The sequence below is a fragment of the Typopeltis vanoorti genome, chromosome 10, assembly GCF_054136105.1.
Source record: "Typopeltis vanoorti isolate ZY-2024b chromosome 10, IOZ_Tvanoo_1.0, whole genome shotgun sequence".
NCBI classification, from domain to species: Eukaryota; Metazoa; Arthropoda; class Arachnida; order Uropygi; family Thelyphonidae; genus Typopeltis; species Typopeltis vanoorti.
Window position 1 is genome coordinate 110,121,731 of NC_143558.1, and position 16,448 is coordinate 110,138,178.

Sequence of the window (16,448 nt, forward strand, 5' to 3'; positions counted from 1 at the left end):
TAATAAATTTCCTTTGTCCCTATATTTGCATTTTCTGCAAACAGCTATATATACAGGGTGTTCGGGATAAATTTGACAGTTTCGTAAGGAAAAAGAAAATCTTCTTTGTATCTATTAAATTTAATGAATTGACAAAAAAACATTACAGGCAGAGTTAATTACAATACTATCAACAAGATTTACTCAAAATAACCACCATTAGCATCGATCACAGCTTCAATTCTGCTTCGGAACCTCGAACAAGCTGATGCTACAGTCTCCCTGGGAAGGGCCGCAAAAACTGTTTTAATTTTATCCATTAACTGGGCTTTTGTATTACTGGAAGTGCGATTGGTGTCTTTTTCAACTGCGCCCCATACAAAATAATCCATGGGGTTAAGGTCTGGGGAGTTTGGAGGCCAAACATTTGGACTGGTGAAGTCGTAGAAATTTTCAGACAACCATTTTTGACTTTTCCCAGAGGTGTGGCAAGGGGCCGAATCCTGCTGCCATACATACGGCTTACCATTGGCTACCCTTGTTATCCAGGGCTTGACTACAGTTAGCAACTCCACGAACAAAGCCCGAATTCCAATGCCAGGGTTCAACACCTGTTCCTGCAGATTTGCGAGGAATTCTGCTGTACGAACGCAATCAGATCGTCTGCTAGGGATCTTTCTTCTTGCTACATCCTCGTAGTCACCATTGCAAGTCTCTAGTTCATGCCTGATTGTTTTTACTGTATTCAGGGAGCATTGGGCAGCAGTCGTAATATCCTTATTTTGATGGCGGGCACGAATCATCATGATACAAGTTATTCTCTTCCATGATTCAGGTGGGTTCCAGCTATCCATCCTTTCTGACATCTTGTATATGAATGAAGAAGGGTCCAATAAGGGTCCACATAAATATATATATATATTCAAAGCTAAGTTAATGATATTGGAATAAGTTCGAAATAATTATCTTCAAAATCGTGGTGCGAGATGTATGGGGGAATTTCGGAAACTAAAATTTTTCAAGAAAAAGCTAAATTGACGATTATAATTAAATCTCAGTATTTTTTATAATTGCTTTTTTTATAAAATGAATGTATTTAAATTTTAATTATCAACGTTATTTACACGATCAGCAGCTCACCTTCATCAAGCGATATATTTAAATCTTGAGAGACAATTACCATTGTCACTAAAGATTCAAATTAGCAAATGACTAATGAGAAGTGAAAGCTGAGCACGTCTTCATTGCATAGCTATGAAGACGTGCATATGATTGGTGCGGTATTAACAAAAGATTGCGTGATTCAACAACAAAGGCAAGCCGACGATTGTTGAAATGATATGCTGGTTCTCTTCACCCGAATTCCAAAACATCTGCAAATGCCACAACAACATTTACTATCTATTTCTTAAATTTTTAAACTTTTTAAAGTGTGTGCGGTATATATGCGAAACTTTAATTTCTTTTTTTCGTCAAGTAAAATTAGGAATGCAATATATTCGCTAGGGCGAGTTATATTCGAGTAAATATGGTATGGCTAAAAAAAATCAGAGGGAGTTCTTTCGATATGTGTCCATTGGAAGAAAGAATGATTATTGATGTTATTGGTTGGTAAAATGGGAGTGAAATAACTACTGCAGTGGATATAGTTTAGATATTAAATTAAATGAGTAATTCATAAAGGATCAATTCTTCTGAATGTGGAATCATACTACTTCAATGCAGAAAAGAGGAGAGACTGATCGTGATTGTGTAGGAGGTATATGAAGAACTGAGTAAACTTCATGTTAATACAGCTGGAAGGCTTGATATTTTATCGTGTTTCCAGGAAATGTTCTAGGGATATGATAGTTTTGACATACACCTTTAACATCAATCATACATTGGACTGAGCTCTAGAAGAGGGCAAATATGATCCACTTCGTAAGAGACGTGATAAGATTAGGACTTTGGATTATCTTATAGAAGTCGTGTTTGCATCAAATGCGCTGGGTCCGTCGAAAAAAGCATTCTGTTTTTGAATGGGGTCGCCGCGTAGATTCGAGGTGTACATTCAATTAGTTCCTGAGTCAGTTGATCTGACATGGCAAGCTGGTTTTTCGTCCCACAAACCAAAGAAAATCTACAGTAAAAATCACACTATATCAGGCAAAAATATACGGTTTTAGGATTAGAAACATCAAGATGGCGACACTATGTTCTTCTCATCACCGATGCCGTTTATAATTATTGTCTTGAGCCAGCTATCGGTGATGAATAAACTGTTCGCTTAGCTTCAGAAAGTTAGATAAGGCTCAAAGGGCCTTGCATGCTCCCTGTCGGAAAAGAAAGTAAGGCGTTAGCGGATTTTTTTATATATATTTTAATTATAAATATCTGTTTGTGAAGCTGTGGTAAGTGTTAGAATCAAGTTTCAGTACGCTGAAGTGACAATAGTGCATTAATGGTCCGCATGGGTTTGCTAAAGGAAGATCTTGTTTTAGTAATCTTATTATTACAAGATTACTTGTAATAATAAGATTATGCATTGGATAAGAGATGCATACCCAATGAGATATTTTGAATTTTTTTATAGGCCTTTGATCGAATGGCACATGATAAACTGGTAATTAAATTGAAATGGATGGGGTTGAACAGAAGATCAGTGTGTAGGATTGGAGATTTGTTCTCTAATAGGTATCAGCAAGTTATGTAAAGCCCAGAAAAGGAAAAATCACTAACCTATGTCCCAAAGGTCTGTTTTGAGGATAATTACTTCGAACTTATCCCAATAGCATTAACTTAGCATAATGATATTCGGACACGTTTTAATGCATATATATGTAGTTGTTTGCAGAAGATGAAAATATAGGGAGAACTGCGAGTAGAGCAAATTTGTGGCGTTTCAAGATCAATGGATATACTGGCTGATTGCACAAGTCAGTGGAGTTAGCAGTTCAGTGTTAGGATGTGCAAGGTTTTAAAGTTTGAGAAGCAATGCAGAATGTAAGACAATGCGGGAAAATTACAGGAGGTGGAGAAGGGATGATGGATAGTGATCCGAAATTTCGGGGGCATTTCGCTAATCTGTGGGCACACCGGATGTCAAAGTAGGCTTTGACGAGGACACTGTGCACAGATTTGGGCAACTGGTTTCCAGCTGAATGTTGATCTGGAATTGCCCATAATGGATTAGTTGAGGTGGTTTCTGGTCTCCGGAATTTTGAGTACGCAGATATACTGAATCGGGTCGTTGGAAATACGATACGGTAATGACATACATTGGTAAGGAGTTATTACCAGATTAATGTGAATGAAGTTTTCACAGACTTTGAAAAAATACCTGGTCATCCCTGAAAGCTGTGTAAGAAGGGTGCGACATGAGAAGATGAATTTTTTTTGTGTTGGTGAGCGGCCGTGGGTACTCTCGCGACGAGTTTTGACTCCCTGAAGATACGATAATAAAACCGTGGTGTCCAACTCCATTGTCACTAGCGAGGAGGCGAATTGGTACTTATGTTCAAAAGAGATTTCTAAATATATACGTATAAAATTAAAAAAAAAAATTAATAAAGTTGTATTATTATGTGACACCTAAAGGGAGTCCAAAGACTCAGAGGGAGAGTGTGCCAACAGCATCGAACGATTATAATCCTTCCAACTACTAACCGCGCTCAAACTTGCTTAACTTCTTTCGTGAGCCATTAGTAGCAGAAGCTCTGCTAATCGACCAACCTTTTCTTGCAAAATGAATCAAATTATTAAAATTCTATCATAAACAATTTGTTTTTTATTGCAGCAGTTACTATTTTTGATATTCACCGATATAAAAAATTATACAGAAAGAAATAATTTTACATTTGAGTACATGTAGTGAATACATTTCATGCTAGGAAGAACTATTGTCGTAAATGTGATAAAAATGTACGTTATCCAGGTGGTGGCGTTTGATGTAATTTTTAACTGTCATTTTTTTTTTTTTTCGAATTCCTAGGCGGGGTACTAATGTTGGAAATGTGCCCTATGTGTATGGAATCGAGAACTGAGCATTTAGTTTGATAAAGTCTGTCTACATCTGTTACAAGTATATTTTCATTCAGGGCGTGCGTGGCGTCTTGAAAAATGCTGCACATGCCAAAACGTTTGCCAGTTTGATATAATTGCATGGTTTAAGTCCATATCATAGTATAATGTGGGATGGTATGTAACGTATTTTCCTTTTTGCACATAGCAGTGACAATCAGACAATATATCGATATTATCATGATGTATTCAGAGCTGGAAAAAAAAATCGGTGTTTTTGATATCGATTTAAATATTTCAGTTAAAATAACTATTTCTCACGCCACAAACAAAACAGCTGTGTACTAATACTATTATTTGTAAGTTTCCTATGTTTACCAGAAATCTTTACTAGGAGACTATGGGACGGTTCAGTAGCGCACTCAGCATTTAATCTTGGGGGGGGGGGGTTGAGTCGACGATTTGAGAATACACACTACGCATCGCATACGACTTATGACTGAGCATCTGCAATGATCGCTAATTCACAAGTAGTATAGAAGTAGAAGACACATCACAACATAAATTTAAAAAAAAAAGAATTTTAATTAGGAAAAGATTTTCGGAAAATTTTCTAGTGTTTTTTCCCCTTTTTCTTTGGGGGGGGGGGAAGGTCCCACCTCTGGGTGCGCCACTGGGACTGTGTTACAAAAATTGAGCCTTTGGGGATTGGGTTTGATGACAGAAAGAAACTGGGGGTGGGATATTGCATAATAATATAAATGACCACTTGGATGTTGAAAATGCTTACAAGCATTGATACAACAATGGGATTTCACAAATCAGATCTGTAGAATGGGTTCTTAACTCTGTTAGAAAGTAAAGTACACTTAACAAGAAATTATATTACTTTAGCCTTTACACAACCATGGGCATGTTGAGGAAATTAATGACTAAGTTACTTCTGATCACATCACACTTCCATTCAGACCAGTATATTGCCATGAATTATTTCAATAATTCATATGTATTTTGGTATACTAGGGAAAATGGATGTGAAGTTATTTGCATTAATATTCAAGCAGCCTAGTTTTGAAGTTCCTTCAAAAGTTCACATTTGGGTAAAGGTTGAGAACACAAATATAATTTCTTGTTAAGTATAATTTAGTTTCCCTGATTTCTTGAGGTGAAGAATGGTGAAGGGGGTTTCAGAGGCAAGTGACTATGGTGATGAAAGGTCGTGGGAGTAGACAGTATTTGTAAGTTACAAAATGTAGTTTATAGTGGAGGAAAAGGGATGTGATAGAAACATACAAGTCACTAAGGGGAATTTAAATGATATATGTGTTAGCCATTTCACTACATAACAGGAGGAGAAGAGAACATGTGGTCACTCATGAAAGTTAAGTAAATTTGTGCTTATCAAGGATATGTGGACTAGATCTTTTGATTAGAGTGGCAAATGAGCAGAATGCATTACCAGAAGTAGTCGTGAGTCCACTGTCAGTGAATGAGGTCAAGGCAAGCCATCCATAATGAGTCTTCTCCCAAGAGGTGGTCTGGATAGTAAATCATTATTACATGCATTATTATTTTATTATAAAAACTTCTTGTTTAACAGGTGCATTAATTATATATTTAGAAGTATGGGAAAAAACTTAACACTGCTCCTCCATAAAAAATCATATTGGTATGCAGAAATTTTGCTGTACATACTCAATCATGGGGAGGAGGTGGAGAGGATCCAGACCAAGTGAGCAAGATTATAGCAGGTGTATGGAATGAACCTCATGAGAACAGGTTGAAGATTTGTGGGTTGCAGAAATTGGTTGATAGGCAGAAAAGGGATAATGTAATTGAGATATTCAAATTACTGAAGGTTTTCTATAAGATTAATTCAGAGGATATTTTTGAGAACAGGACTGGTGGTGGAGGACTAGGGGTCATCCATGGAAACTGGGCAAGTGTGTGGTTAGCAAGAGTGTTAGAACTAGGTTTTTACTTGGAGAGTGGTAAATGAGTGGAATAAGTTGCCAGAGTCTGTTGTGCGTGCCATGAATGAGTTCAAGGCAAAGTATGATAGTTACTGTGTGAATGTTGAATAGTAGTTCTTGACATGATGTTTACGGCTTCCCTCAATGAGTCTAAGGATTCCTTGGAGTTGCCTGTAATAATACAGTACTGCACATAAGTACTGTCTTGCAAACACAGCTTGAGCTGCACATTGATGCAGTGAATTTATTTGGGTGCAATTAAAAAAAATTTTTTTTTTGTAACTTTTCCATAAAGCTGTATTTAAATTTTTTTTTTCTTTTAAATACAGCTTAAAATATTTTTATTTATTTTTATTTTTTTGGATTCTTATATAAATAACTGATAGCTTTTACTGAAATAAGTGTCAACAGGCTTCACTTTGGCAAAGTAAAATTATTCAAAATTAAGTGGATATTGAATACCACATTATTTCTTAGAAGTGAAGCCTGTTGGCTCTTATTTCAGTAACTGTATTTGTGCACCTTTTTTGGCAACTCGTACAGTAAAGATATAAGTTCTGGCCACTGAAACCTTAGTATTACATCTTGGTCTACCTACTCACTGATGAGACCTCAAAAAGGGTCGAAACTGGTCTAGGTAGTGACCTTCTCTCATAATGTAGAACAGTAATACATCTCCTAGGAGTTGTTTTTGCATTATGGGAAAATACTAAGAACTGTGATCGGCGCTTGCTCCACCTTTACTACGAGTCGTCCTAGCATTGCACTACCAGGTGTTGGCTTATGCTTGGACTCGCCGATCTTTATATATATAGTTTTTTATATTCGGCATGAAACTCTTAGATTAGATTTCCTATCTTTGAGTTTCTTATTCGGCTAAGAAATAATGTGGTATTCAATATCCACTTAATTATAACTGTTAGCTTGGTTAATTATCAATAGTGTCCCCTGACCAAGTTGCTTCACTGCGAACGGGGTTGAAGCTCTCCCATATAAATTCCTACTCTGATAGATGTATCAATAGGAATTTACGTGGGAGCAGTGTTGCATGTATTGTTAGGTTTTTATTTTATCAATACATTGCCTTTGTAAGAGATTACATTTTTTAAATAATAAAAGTTCCATGATTCTTTCTTCATGATCACTGTATTGTATTAAAAACAGTATCAGAATACCATTAACAAAATTGATATTTTCATTCTGATACAGAGATCATATCATCATAGTCGGACAAATTTAATCTTTATGATATATTTAACACATTGCTATGGCAAACCATTCTATATTCTTAGCTTTGGCACAAACTGTGAACCAGCTTATAGTGTGATAAACATTACTACAAGTTGTCTCTCAGTATTACAAGGTCTGATCTGAAAATACACAATTCTTAATTTTACTTTCAGCCTTCATTAGAAACACAAAAGAAATTAAACTTGCATTGTTGAGTTGGTGAAATCTTAAAAAACATGTATATAAATAGGTATGAATAGTTCTTTGGAATCATGTACTTCAAGTAGTGAGAAATATTTTGTCAAAAGTGGTGCAGGTTTCATATGCTGCCATATTGTTCACTCTCACTTTAATGCAGGTTTCTTAACACAGAAAATATAATATTGCAATTATAAACACAAAAAAAGTATGCAAGTAGATAAGTATTTATCAATAAAAGCCATTAATTTTTTTTTTTTTTTTAATTTCTGATCATCTCTTCCTTTTAAAGGTTTGAGTCTTCCTTCCAAGGAAGAAAGCAATGGCTTTAATGTAGCTTTTTTTTTTTTTTTTTTTTTTTTAATAATTCCCTTCTGCAACTCCTAGGGTAGAGGCATGTTATGTCTGTACTTACTAGCTGGTTTGTATGCATGTGAGATGATAAACTCAAAACTACAAGAGGAACACCTGCCTTATGTATATGAGGATAGTAATCTTGCCTTCATTTAAAAATTATCTATAAAAGTTCCTGACATTGTCAATTGAACCCAGGTCTTTCCAGCCAAAGAAAAAACATTGTGGCTGAATTAGGAGGTGTCATGTTTTGATTTAAATATTAGCATGTGCACAAGCTTTATTTCATGAAAGAGTAAGATATTTGATTATATACTACTTAAATTCCTAAGATATGTTTTTGGTCAACAGTTTTGTTTACAAAAAATTTGGTGACCTACATGAAACATTGCAATGTTTAAGTATGACTAGTTTTATGCTGCACTGATAGTAGAGGAAGCAATATGTTACATTTGTTATTGAGAATAGCCAAAGTCGAATAGTTATATTATTAACACCTAAAATTTTTTATTTACTGGACTGTTTATTTGCTGAATTATTATTATTACGGGCAACTTGAAGGAATCCTTAGACTCATCGAGGGAGGCTCTAAACATCATGTCAAGAACTAGCCAACATTATCTATTATACTTTTCTTTTAGCTCATTCACAGTCATGGCATCCACAACAGACTCTGGCAACCTATTCCACTCATTCACTACTCTCCAAGCAAGAAAAAAAAATAGTTCCTACACCCTTGCTAACTACACTCTTACTCTGCATTAAGGGAAGGGCCACTATCCAGACCAGTTTTGACCTTTATTGAGGTTTCATCAGTGGGAGGCAGATCCAAACGTGGAGATACTAAGGCAGAAGCAATAGGAGAGGTCATATTTACCTATACAAGTTGCCAACAGGTGTACTACCTTATTATTGAATTACTCGATTTAGAGAAAGATGTTGGAAGTTTATTTTGCACTTGGTTAGACTATAATAAATTTAGTTTAATCCTTTATCCAAGTGTAAGCAAACAAAGTTTGCACCTGAAAATATCTTCAGGACTGAGGTAAGGTGGTGCAACACCAGGTAACTCCAAGCAAAGGTGGACCAAGCTCTCATCACTCCTTGTCTCAGTATCTTCCATAATGCATAACAGAATACATGTCTGCAAGATGTCCTTTGCATTATGGGAGATACTGAGACAAGGAGTGATGAGAGCTTGGTCAACCTTTGCTTGGAGTTACCTGGTGTTGCACCACCTTACCTCAGTCCTGAAGATATTTTCAGGCACAAACTTTGTTTGCTTACAATTGGATAAAGGATTAAATTAAATTTATTACACCCTTACTCAGTTTCAGTGGATGGTCCCTAGTTCTCCCACCTTCAGACCTGTCCTGAAAAATTTTCTCTGAATTAATCTTGTAAAAACCTTTCAGTAATTTGTATGTCTCAATCATATCACATCTTTTCTGCCTATCAACCAGTTCCTGTAACCAACAAATCTTCAACCTGTACGCATAAGGCTCATTCCATAGACCTGCTACCAATGTTGCCAAATGAAAATTACTAAAAACAGCTAAATCTTTAAAAAAAATAAAGAGCTAAAAAGGAGTTAAAAATAAAAATTTGAAGCTAAAATTTTGAAAGTAGTAGCTGATACTTTTAAGTTACTTACTTTATTCAAGTTGAAGTGATACTTGCATATAAGTGGCTAAATACATCTTTCATGTGGACTTCTGCGCTTAATTTATCCACCATAATTTATCACTTAGATTTTTCAGTCCAGAATAGCTCAGTGTTTTCTATATTTGTCCATTTATTTAAGTGGATAGTATTGTATACTGGTGTGGACAGACATGTGTTCGTCGAACATGGTGTTTATTATTTTAACGGTATAATAGAACACAAAAACTAAGTAAATAATTAATTTATTAACTTAATGCTGATATTTCACTGGTGTTATAACGAGCATCTTCAGAGCACAAAAACACTGTTTGTCATAATACGCCAGACTATAACAACATGGCGTACTTAAACAGAATTGTAGCAGCAACACAAAGACTAGAGTCCTGATTTTGGCACCCTCTATCTGAAAAAAAAAAAAAAGCTATCATATATTACTAGAGTCCTAGAAAAGTGCTAGTTTTTTCTTAATATGACTGTTCTCCCAGATCTTCGGCAAGTTAATACAGCCATATTTGTTGAGATTTGGAGTGTGTTTTAGGGCTTCTGTCACCTCTAAGAACAATCTCTCTGATTTATACGGGTTTCTGTGTAGTACTTTTGTGTTTTTCCAGTTGATCCTGTGTGCAGGGGTATCCACAGCATGGTCTGCTAGGCCCGACTTCCCATAATGATAATTCCGGACATATCTTTTATGTTCGCTGATGCAGATGTTCACAGTTCTTCCTGTTTGACCGTAGTAGGCTTGATTACATGAGCAGGGTACTTGGTAGACTCCTGGATGTGATAAAGGAGGAATGCTGTCCTTGGGTGAGCAGATGAGGGTAGCTAATTTGCTACATGGTCTGAATGTAGTGCGTAGTTTATGTTTATTGAGAATTCTTGAGATCTTTTCGGATGTGCCTTTAATGTAAGGGATGGTGACTGTTTTGTTGTAGTTTTCTGTGGTGGATGGTGGGAGGGGTTTCTTAAGAGTGTTTAGTATTTTGTTTATTTTATGTGGATTGTGGCCGTTGGCCAAGAAGGTGTGCCGTGAGTCAGTTCAGCAGTAAGAGCCTTGTCATTGGAACAGATTGCTCTCGCTCTATGGGTTAGTGTTTTTAATATGCCATATTGTTGAGAAGGATAATGGTGTGATTGTTTGTGTAAGTAAGTATCTACCTGTATATGTGGGTTTTCTAAAAACTGAAAATGATAAGGAACCATCTGGGAGACGTGTGATGAGTGTATCCAGGAAGGGCAGACAGCTGTTGGCTTCCAGTTCTATAGTAAAGTGGATTTTTGGATGTTGACTATTTAAATGTGCTAAGAATGTTTTCAATGTCTCTGGGCCATGTGGCCAAATAGCAAGCACATCGTCAACATAGCGTAGCCAAAGTGTTGGTTTGAGAGTAGCTGTATTGATTGCTTGTTTTTCCAAGTGTTCTATGTAAAAGTTGGCTGGGGGGGAAGGGGGGAGCCCATGGCTGTCCCATCTATTTGTTTGTATATTTCCCCTTTCATGTGAAATATCCTGCATGTATTGTGAATTTGAATAGTTCAAATATATCAGGGGGGGGGAAGTGTGACTTCAGTAGATTGAGGGTTTCTATTAGTGGTACATTTGTGAATAGTGAAGTGATGTCAAAGCTTACTATTAAGTCTGTGCTTTTTAGGGTAAGGTGTTGTAAGATGCTTTTTAGGTGTGCTGAATTTTTGACAAAGGAGGAAGAATTGTTTTTGAGAGTGGCTAGTAGCTTCGCTAAATGTCTAGCCAGTTTGTATGTGGGACTATTTATACTGTCCACAATTGGGCATAGGGGTGTGCCTTGCTTGTGAATTTTTGGTGCTCCATAGATCCTCGCTGTTTTAACATGGAAGGGTTTGAGTTTGTTAACTGTGTCTTTGGGCCCGGAAGTGAGTTTTTTCAATAATTTTTGTGCATTATTCTTTTGTGTGTTGGTGGGATTGCGATCTATAATTTTGTATGTTGACTGATCTTGTAATAACGTGTGCATTTTGTTTTCATATTCAGTTGTGTCCATCACCACAGTTACATTTCCTTTGTCTGCTTTTGTTATGGTAATCTGGCTGTTGTTGTGTAGTTCTTTTATAGCAATGAATTCCTTATGTGGGATATTATTTTTGGGAGGCTTGGACTTGATTAGGATGTTGGCCACATCTAAACGTATGTTGTTAGCTATTGTTGGAGGCAGGTCGTATATTCCTCATTCGATGGACGCCATTATTTCGGCTTTTGGAACTTGCTTGGGAGTTATGGCAAAGTTGTGCTCTCGACTTAAAGCACTCGTTGCTTCTTTGCTTAAGGTGAGTGACGATAGTTCACGACGACGAGGTCTTGTTGTAATTGCGGTCGTTGTATGGTGTTCCGTTGTTGGAGATTTTCAAACTTATTTTGGTGCCGGTTTTTGACTCTGTCGAATTCTTTTTTTGCCGTTGCATCGGTGATGTTATCTAGGATCTGCCAAAGTTCCGTATTTAGAATATTTTTTGGCAGATCCTAGATAACATCACCGATGCAACGGCAAAAAAAGAATTCGACAGAGTCAAAAACCGGCACCAAAATAAGTTTGAAAATCTCCAACAACGGAACACCATACAACGACCGCAATTACAACAAGACCTCGTCGTCGTGAACTATCGTCACTCACCTTAAGCAAAGAAGCTACGAGTGCTTTAAGTCGAGGGCACAACTTTGCCATAACTCCCAAGCAAGTTCCAAAAGCCGAAATAATGGCGTCCATCGAATGAGGAATATACGACCTGCCTCCAACAATAGCTAACAACATACGTTTAGATGTGGCCAACATCCTAACCAAGTTCCAGCCTCCCAAAAATAATATCCCACAACTACACAACAATAGCCAGATTACCATAACAAAAGCAGACAAAAGAATTGCAACCGTGGTGATTGACACAACTGAATATGAAAACAAAATGCACACACTATTACAAGATCAGTCAACATACAAAATTATAGATCGCAATCCCACTAACACACATAAGAATAAGGCACGAAAATTATTGAAAAAACTCACTTTCTGGCCCAAAGACACAGTTAACAAACTCAAACCCTTCCATGTTAAAACACTGAGGATCTATGGAGCACCAAAAATTCACTAGCAAGGCACACCCCTATGCCCAATTGTGGACAGTATAAATAGTCCCACATACAAACTGGCTAGACATTTAGCGAAGCTACTAGCCACTCTCACAAACAATTCTCCCTCCTTTGTCAAAAATTCAGCACACCTAAAAAGCATCTTACAACACCTTACCCTAAAAAGCACAGACTTAATAGTAAGCTTTGACATCACTTCACTATTCACAAATGTACCACTAATAGAAACCCTCAATCTACTGAAGTCACACTTCCCCCCTGATATATTTGAACTATTCAAATTCACAATACATGCAGGATATTTCACATGAAAGGGAAAATATACAAACAAATAGATGGGACGGCCATGGGCTCCCCCCTTCCCCCCCTGGCCAACTTTTACATAGAACACCTGGAAAAACAAGCAATCAATACAGCCACTCTCAAACCAACACTTTGGCTACGCTATGTTGACGATGTGCTTGCTATTTGGCCACATGGCCCAGAGACATTGAAAACATTCTTAGCACATTTAAATAGCCAACATCCAAAAATCCACTTTACTATGGAACTGGAAGCCAACAACTGTCTGCCCTTCCTGGATACACTCATCACACGTCTCCTAGATGGTTCCTTATCATTTTCAGTTTTTAGAAAACCCACACATACAGGTAGATACTTACATAAACAATTACACCCTCATCCTTCTCAACAGTATAGTATATTAAAAATGCTAACCCATAGAGCGAGAGCAATCTGTTCCAATGACAAGGCTCTCACTGCTGAACTGACTCACTTACGCCACATCTTCTTGGCCAGTGGCTACAATCCACATAAAATAAACAAAATACTAAACGCTCCTAAGAAACCCCTCCCACCATCCACCACAGAGAACTACAACAAAACAGTCACCATCCCTTACATTAAAGGCACATCCGAAAAGATCTCAAGAATTCTCAATAAACATAAACTATGCACTACATTCAGACCATGTAGCAAATTAGCTACCCTCATCTGCTCACCCAAGGACAGCATTCCTCCTTTATCACATCCAGGAGTCTACCAAGTACCCTGCTCATGTAATCAAGCCTAATACGGTCAAACAGGAAGAACTGTGAACATCCGCATCAGCGAACATAAAAGATATGTCCGGAATTATCATTATGGGAAGTCGGGCCTAGCAGACCATGCTCTGGATACCCCTGCACACAGGATCAACTGGAAAAACACAAAAGTACTACACAGAAACCCGTATAAATCAGAGAGATTGTTCTTAGAGGTGACAGAAGCCCTAAAACACACTCCAAAGCTCAACAAATATGGCTGTATTAACTTGCCGAAGATCTGGGAGAACAGTCATGTTAAGAAAAAACTAGCACTTTTCTAGGACTCTAGTAATATATGATAGCTTTTTTTTTTTTTTTTCAGATAGAGGGCGCCAAAATCAGGACTCTAGTCTTTGTGTTGCTGCTACAATTTTGTTTAAGTACACCATGTTGTTATAGTCTCGCGTATTGTGACAAACAGTGTTTTTGTGCTCTGAAGATGCTGGTTATAACACCAGCGAAATATCAGCATTAAGTTAATAAATTAATTATTTACTTAGTTTTTGTGTTCTATTATACCGTTAAAATAATAAACAACAGTATTGTACTGGTATTCAGCAGCAGCAACATCTTTCTGTTTTCAGCATTAGTTCTAAGATGGCAGTAACAGGTTCTTTTATATGTTTTAGGGTATTGTCAACAGAAAAAGAAGACATCATTCTTAAAATATTCAAGTTTTCAGGCATCCTTAGCTTAAGCTGTTTGAAGAGACCAAGAAGAAACTGCCTTGCTCTACTTCTAAGATTTTGCTTATCATTTTGCGTTATTTTCTTTTTTATCATCAACTATGAAATTTTTCTTTCAAATCTGTAACCAAGATTTGGATTGGGATCCAAATAGTCATCAATCTCTGACTCTAGAGGGTTGACTGTGGATGATGGTAGCACTAACATATTAGCAATAGAACGAATCAAACGAGAAAGGTCTTCAAATAATCTCATCTTATCTGCACTGTTAGATTCGAAAATTTTGTTAACTTGCTGAACTTGAACAGTATGCAAAAATAAAAAGGTACAACAGATTCCTTTCATCTTTATACATCTCCCACAAAATTTGAGCTTTGTAACATTTCTCGGTCACACTCACGACTTCGAAGTGAGTTTTTAATTCCAACCACTGGCTGAGAATTCTGTCTACTGCAGGTTCAATTGAGAGCCACCTTGTTGCACAATTGCTTACAATTTTCAGAGTTTGATACAGCTCTTTGTATGCTGCTTGTCTTGAAGAAGAATATGAAAACCACTTATATGTTTCGGCAACTAAAAATTCTAATTTTCTTGGGAGAGATTCTGCACAAGTGAGAGACATTGCCAGTTGTAATGAATGGCATACACATCTAATTAAGGAGGGATTCTGTTGTTATATGCCTTCAGTTGTTCATAAACGCCATTATTGACACCAACCATAACACTGGCATTGTCTGTACCAATTGCAATGAGATTTTTAATGTCCAGTTTCTTGGTCAAGAGCTCTTTTTTCAGTGCAGCCACAATACCACTAGCATCACACTTTTCTAGAACTACCATGCTCAGAAATGTGTGCATAATTTTGTTGAATTTCTTGGTATAATAAATGATGGCCATTACTAAAATCTTACTCACTGTGATATCATTCGATTCATCTATTAGCAAGCTGAAATTTTCATCTGCAATGTCCACAATTAATCTTCTTCAAAATGCTCACTTAGAATGGTCTTTACAATTGCAGAGCACTTAGTTCGGTGCAATTTTACCTTTGGCATAATTTGACTGTCTGGGATGATATTTTTGCAAAGATCTACTAGATGATCGAAACTGCTGAATGATGAGTGACAAAGAAATAATGCCAACCTACCTTAAAAGTTCGTGGTCTCAGACTTTTTCACAAGCATATTTGTAATAGGAACAGCCTTATATGGAACTGCAGCAAGATGTTTCTTAGTTTCACTATGCTTTACAAACTGACAATATTTAGCAGCTATATCACATCTGCAAAACTTACAGTGGCCTTTTGTAGCATCACTAGGAACTTCACAGAACCATTTACTAAACATTCCCATTTGCAACCACTCCATCCTAAATTTTTGCTTGTGAGCTTTATTTTTCTCTTTGCTCATTTTTGAAGAAGGGTATACAACTCTTTACTACAATGAATTATGATCAGTCTTTGAAAACTTTATCGTAACTACCAACCAGAACACTATGCAAAGACTAACTTGTAGCAGTGCTATCAACTTGAAGGTGACAAAATGGCAGACTGTTGGGCCACTTGACTGACGTCATCATGCGTTTGAAACATGTACATTGCTCGCACCAAACGTACAATACAATTCCTTATCAAATGTGAACATCTGGAAAACTTTTAAAACAATTTCTTTAACAGTAAGTTATAAAAACAACTAAAAAGAGCTGAAACTAGTTCTGACGGAGCTAGATTAAAATTTTTTTAGCTAGGGAAGGAAAAAAAGAGCTAGATCTTGACAACACTGCCTGCTACCATCTAGGTTACTCACCTCTGGATCCTCTCCACCTCTTCCTCATCACCAAGAAACTCTGGTTCCAAGTTCTTCAAGCAGTAGTCAAGTAGTCATTAAACTGACATCCATTCTCATTTGCCCAGTCTGCCAATCTATTCAAATCATCCTGCAAAATTACAACATCATCTGTATTATCTATTGCTCTACCCAACTTTGCATCATTGGCAAATAATTGAACAGTTCCTCTCAGATCCTTTCCTACATCATTAATGTACAAATTAAACAGTAGCGGACTCTACTCCTGAATAAACAACTTTCTGATATGTTTTCATTAACCACCCTCCTATCCATTTCACCAACTTTATATTCATCTCCATGTGCTGCAGTCT

The 16,448-nt window shown here is 36.8% G+C and overlaps 1 protein-coding gene across 2 annotated transcripts in view; it reads left to right on the forward strand.

Annotated features, from left to right (window-relative positions):
- The first annotated feature begins 3,916 nt into the window (after nucleotides 1–3,916).
- The window catches only part of LOC150102670 (uncharacterized), a 62,579-nt gene continuing 50,047 nt past the window's right edge, over nucleotides 3,917–16,448 (forward strand). Inside the window, exon 1 of one of the 2 annotated variants that reach the window (XM_090399044.1) lies at nucleotides 3,917–4,158. The gene's annotated coding sequence lies outside the window, so the exon portion shown is untranslated. The remainder of the gene's footprint in view (nucleotides 4,159–16,448) is intronic. The other variant, XM_090399045.1, reaches the window with a different exon arrangement.